At 39.4% G+C, this 6,109-nt stretch overlaps 1 long non-coding RNA gene across 1 annotated transcript; it reads left to right on the top strand.

The window, feature by feature from the left end:
• The first annotated feature begins 437 nt into the window (after positions 1-437).
• On the top strand, positions 438-4,338 carry LOC138172554 (uncharacterized). Its single transcript, XR_011171153.1, has 3 exons — positions 438-730; positions 1,230-1,323; positions 3,946-4,338. It is a non-coding gene; the product is annotated as an uncharacterized lncRNA (long non-coding RNA).
• Positions 4,339-6,109: the final 1,771 nt, after the last annotated feature.

Here is a 6,109-nt window from a genome sequence, read left to right as displayed (position 1 = left end):
ATATTTTAGAATGGGCATTAAATGTTGAATCTTGGCCTCCTTCAAAGCTGAATTACGAATTCAATCCTTGTTCATATTCCTTTTGCAATCATGGCGGGAAACAGCTATTAAAAACACTAGCATTACTATTTATCCAAAGACTCTGACGTCACTGAGAGAAATCGCCTGAGAGGAAACATCTTGCTCATAATGATTCTGAATAGGGAGCTGAAAGTTTCATGCACTGAGTATGGAGCTTTATAATAAGGAAGCATTCATAATGCATGTGTGATATTTATTAGTGCTAAAGATACAGTTGAATGTTTCATGAAAGAGCTATTGTGCGCTTGATTTTACAATAAACAGTTACAGCTCCAGGAGTGGAGCTGATTCGAGTGGAATGTTTGCTTAGATTTGGCAAGGAGGGATACTGTAAATAATTCAAACAGTGTAATTTGATTCGAGATTTTTCTGGGCGATGTGGCATATGGCCCTTCCATTGGGTTCTCTCTGGTTTTGCTTGTCTTCCTTATGGAACCGTTCTTTGTTGGTTGAGCCTTGGGTGGGGCAGGGAGAGAGTGGATCAGTTTGCATTATTAGGCTCAGATAAAGGTTGAGGTAGAAATTGTGTGTGAGAGGACAAGTAGGGTTAAGTGTCTTGTCTTTGTCTTTCAGGACCTAGCAGAAGAAAGACTGGACTACTTCTCCTTTGGAGAAGATATTGAAAGAAGACAGCCCAAATGGCAAAGCTGTAAGTAGAATCCATTTGTTCTTTCTTAGCATAATGTGGTGGATAGAGAGCCACCCTCAAAGCCTGAAGTCCTGGGTTTAAGTCCCAGGTCTGTCCGTGTGACCCTGGAAAAGTCGCTTAACTGTACAGTGCTAAGAGGAGAACTTACAGAAGAGGGATCCATTTGCACTGGTAAAGGGAGTTTTTTTTTTTCCCTTGGGGATCACCGATACCAAAGAAATAGAACCAATCATTATCCTTTCAGTTATAAAGAGATGACTTCCAAACTTCTTCCAATTCTAAATAGGCTCCTTTCTTCAGGAAGCCAGATGAATCATGCAGCCTTGTCTAAAGGCATAAAAATAAATGGCAATACCCAGTCATATTAAGATAAATAATTATGGAATGTGACCTACAGAGTCACCTACATCTCTGGGACATGTGTGGGTGGATGGGGGGGAGCAGGACAGAGTTAATATGAGGGAAATCATACACTGTCCTTTTCTTCCCTTCTAACTAGCTGATACATTTATACCGATGAAATTGGGTTCAGATAAACGTCAAGGACAACCTTGGAGGAGTAAAAAAAAAAAGTCATCAGAGTGCATTTAGGGGTGAGTTTGGAACTCCAATAGCGCCGTTTTTGCCTGGGCCCTGAAGGGTGAGCATGGTTAGCAATTCACCATTGAAAAGAAGTTTCAGAGAGGACTTCACGGTTGCATAGCAACCTCTCTCCTTTCCCTATGTCTTTGAAGCTTTGGGCACACCTGACTGATTCTCCAGCCTTGTATCATAGGCATCTGCTTAAATGCTCTATTTTCTTTCATCTTGCCTAGTCTCAGAGGTCCATGGTTTGGTGTGGTTGACTTCCTTGATCCTACCTTCCTCTGCTAGTCTGGAGTCCTCTGTTGTTCATGTCATGTTGTGTGTCAGGGTCTAGCCCACCATTGCCAAGTATGCATGAGTCCTTTAAATACTGTTGCCTTCCAATGGGACTTGAATTTCCCACTGCTTTGCCTTGGTGAAAGAGATGAGATTGGTAGATAACTAACCACAGATTAGTGAAGCCTCAATTGGTAGAATTTCTTTCTTCTCTTCTATATATACCTCCCAGATGGTGTCAATTCAACTAAAAGAGTTTTTTTTTTTTTTAATGTTTACCAGGGAATGAGCTAGGTTTAGGTCTACAAGGTCAAAATGAAATAATTCCTGTCCTCTAAGAGCTTATATTCTGCTGGGGTTGGGGAGGTGCCCAAAATGTGGGAACTGAGATGATTGCCCTGGTGTACCACAATGACAACTCCCATGATTCAGGTCAGGCCTATCATGTGACATAACCAAATCATTTGTTAGGTTCCTATGATGGTAAGTGCAGACATTTGGACAATGGATTAGAATGTGCTAAAAAGTAAAGAGCAAAAAAAGGTCAAAAATGATCAGGTTGGCTAGGCTGCAACCTGGTTTGTCAGGAGTCTGTTTTGACTACAGTAGTCAAAATGTACCATTATATTTTCCCACCATATCTTCCTCAATATTGTTCCACTGTACTAATACCCAAATTTAAAGTCTAATTGAAATCATATAAAAGTAAAGCTTTTTGGTTAAAGTGGTTTTTCAGTTCACGATGGGGAAAAAAGAGGAGGCAGAAGTAGACGGTCTTATAAACAAAAGTATGTTTTGAAGAAGGAGAATAAAAATAGAGTATTCCATGTTGTCTTATACATGACCTTACCATCAGGAAGAGAATAAATAAGACTGTGGGATCATGTATATTTATTATTATTGTTTTTTGGAGGGCAATTGGGGTTAAGTGACTTGCCCAAAGTCACATGGCTCGTAAGTGTGTCAAGCATCTGAGGCCAGATTTGAACTTAGATCCTCCTGACTCCAGGCCGGTGCTCTATTCACTGTGCCACCTAGCCACCCCTGATCATGTATGTTATTTAGCATTATAGATTTAGAGCAGGGGATATATGCACACATACATACATACACATATACATATGCATGCATAGATAAATAAATTTATATATGTGTACCCTACATGTATATGTGTGTATGTATATGTGCACCTTATATGTATGTATGTGTTTATGTGTATCTCCTAACCTCCTCATTTGACAGAGATGGAAACTAAGGTTCAGAGAGAGTGACTATATATATATACATATATATGCATGTGTATATGTGTATCTATGTATGTATACATGTGTATATATACATACACACATATGTCTATCGCTGTGTGTGTATACACACATATATACACATATATTGTAGCGCCTCCATTTTATGGAGGAAGAAGCTTAGGTGCAGGGAGATTAAAAGCATTCGATTGATTTGCCCAAGCTCCCCAGGTAGAGTGACAAAGTGGCTTCTGAATCCAGTATTCAGGTTCTCCTACTAACCATCTAACACTCCTTCCATTACCGTATAATGTTCATGCTGAATTTGAAAGAGAAATGCTCCAGAAGTTTATTCAGACCATGTGATTACATAGTGTTATTATATCCTTCCCGATGTTCTCCTGGGGATGAAGTAATGGTCCCTAAGATGCTGCTAGGACACTTTCCTGCATCCCTGAGCCTCGGCAAGAGCTGTTCACTATAGGAGAGAGTTGCTGCCTCACTCTGGGGATGCAAGTTCTTTAAAGATGGGAAAATTAAACAGATTTTTCAAGCCACCCAGGGAAGCTGGTTTACTGCAAAGCCTCCTCCTACACAGGAGACAGCAGTTTCCTTTAGCCTCCCTTTGTCATGTAGACAAGGCTCTGATTAGCCAAGCATCAATCAAGGTGAGCTGGAATTGTTTGTCTGATGGAGGTTAAAAGGGAGTTAATGCATCTAATCTAATTCAGATAATAAAGCAAAAACTCAAGTGTAGTATTCAGTAGAAATCTGAATTTAACAAGTATAGTTTGTTTCAGACATTCCTTTCCTGGAAACAGTTCTTGGCTAACTTCCTGTCCACCTTTACTTAAAATGTTAGGAATTTAAACATGTAAGTTCCATTTCTAGGGACTGCCATTCTATAATAATGTGCTTAGATGTTTTCAGTGTCTTACTTTGATATTTCATATAAATTTCCTTTGGAGCACAGCATAGCAAACATTCTCTTAAGGTTGCCTAGAGATGTCTAGTCAACTAAATGTAATCCGAGTCAACAAATACCGTCCTCTCAAGGGCAAACAGTTCCTTGGTGTTTATTGGTGCCAAATTTTATTTTTCTTCCCTCAGACTGATCTTCTGAAAAAAAAAAAACAACTCACCTTTACACGGGCCAAATGGGAGACAGACTCTTCTAGACTTCAAGGAGTAAATATCTTCGATCAATTAATTTGCAAAGTGAAGAATATTACAGGATTTCCAATATACCACTTTCATTAAGAGGAAAAGAAGACAGTAATCAGTGCCTTTCAAGACTGCCAAATATGAGTCCCACCTCTTCCACAGAGCCTTCCCAGGCCATTCTGGCCACCTCTGAAATGATGGCATTTATTTTCTGTTCCATTCCATGGAAATTAATCTTACATTGCCTTCCATTGTTATTTGACTTAGGCATAATTCTTTAACTTTTCACATGTTTTTGTTTGGTCTCCCCAACCTGATTATAAACTCTTCAAAGGAAGGGACTATGTCTCCTTTTTTTTTTTTTTTTCCAATCCTATCCCCATTTTGGATTTTACTCATTTCCAACAAGCTTGCTATCTTGAACATTGCAGGCATCCAGTAAATATTTGATGGTTGATTAAAAGAGGAGCGTTACAGTAGAAAGAGGCCCAGCCTTAATTAGAATTCAGGCAGATGGTATTCAGTTAGAAATCTGGGATTAACCTATTCAGCATCATAACTTGGTCATCAGTCACATAACAGCTAGACCTTGGGAGTGTCACAATAGTAATAAAAGTAATAATTACACAGATTTCTTACGGTGCAGAACAGGTCTAGTTTAAAGATGTGGACACTGAACACAAGGACAGAGAGGGCTTGTTTTTAGATTACTGAGCAGGAGGAGCTGGGCATGGAAGGAATGGATCTGTATATAGAAGTATATAACAAAACCACTTCCTATTTGTGTGTGTGTGAGGGACAGAGGAGAGCATATGAGGGCCATTTCTTCCTCATTATGCTCCTTGCCTATATGTGTAGGCCCAGCACTCGGTACACAACGCTGGACCAAGAGTCACTAGACTGTGCTCTAGTTCGGGCCTTATCATTAATTGTGTGGCCCAGAATTTCTGCTCTCTAGGCCTCAGTTTTCCCCTCTTTGAATTTGAAGGGGTTAGATTATGTGACGTGAAGTCTCTTCTGGTTCTACTATTCTGTGATTATGTTGGGGGGGAGGAGCTGTCAGACATGTATATTGGGAAATTTTCTTGAATTAAAAAGAAATGTTCCTGGGAATTGGGGTGTAAATGCTAGAGTCAAGTTTGAAGAATTTGATGGAATAGAGCCTGGAAAGGGGGAAAAGCCCATAGGCTTCCACTTTACTATCATCATCATCAAGTCCTTAATTCATCCATTATCCCTGATGTTTGATAAGATGAGGATTCAGGAAGCACATTAACTTTTCCAGGCCACCAGAGGGCCATTTATAGAGCATTTAAACAGTGGGCATTAAATGTAGCTGTTGAGCAGTGATTTTCAAAGGCATGCGGCTATTTCAGTAGGACCTGGCAGCTTGTCAAACCCTCTGATTTCTGTTTCAGAATTTTATATTGAACTCCACTTTTTAAGGTCTTCAGTCATCTGGAGGACATGTGTTATGAACCTCAAGTCAGAACATATGGTCTGAAAAGATTATTCCTTTTGTATGGCCTCATTTAAAGTTGACTTTTTCTAAAATCAAATGAATCCAGGAATCAAGCAATCAATTATTAAGTGCCTATTGTTAACCTGGTTGGGTTTTGAATCTGGATGGCACTGGAAAATTTGAATCTAAATGAGTATCATATAGATTAGTACTGTGGTTCTTTTGGTTGAAAGCGATTAAAAATGTAACCTCTGACTCACATGTCTGCTAATAACACTGACCTAGAAAAATCTCACAATTTTTCACCAGAGGATGGGAACCTGGAATGACTTTGGTGTGAGGACAATAGGGAAATTATTGTGTAACACTCACCCCTGTTCCTATTCCCACTGGCCAACACAAAAATGCATAGCAACAACAAAAAATAGATTACCCCTTTCTTACTCATCAAATACTTCACAGAATGAATGGGGAGAGCAGACCAACTTTGTTGATGTTGTATGGTCTAATTGTAAGATCACTGGATCTGGTGTCAGAGGAACTGGGTTTGGATCCTGACTTTGTCATTTGCTTCTTATCTCTTCATTCAACTGAATCTGCCCACTCCAAAGTAACTGATGACTCGTTAATTACTATACTTTGAAATAT

The sequence above is a fragment of the Petaurus breviceps genome, unplaced genomic scaffold, assembly GCF_028583685.1.
Source record: "Petaurus breviceps papuanus isolate PSGF00001 unplaced genomic scaffold, PetGlider_PUasm1.0 128, whole genome shotgun sequence".
Lineage (NCBI taxonomy): Eukaryota > Metazoa > Chordata > Mammalia > Diprotodontia > Petauridae > Petaurus > Petaurus breviceps.
The sequence above is the reverse complement of the archived record's forward strand: the minus strand, read 5'-3'. Positions and strand labels throughout refer to the sequence as shown.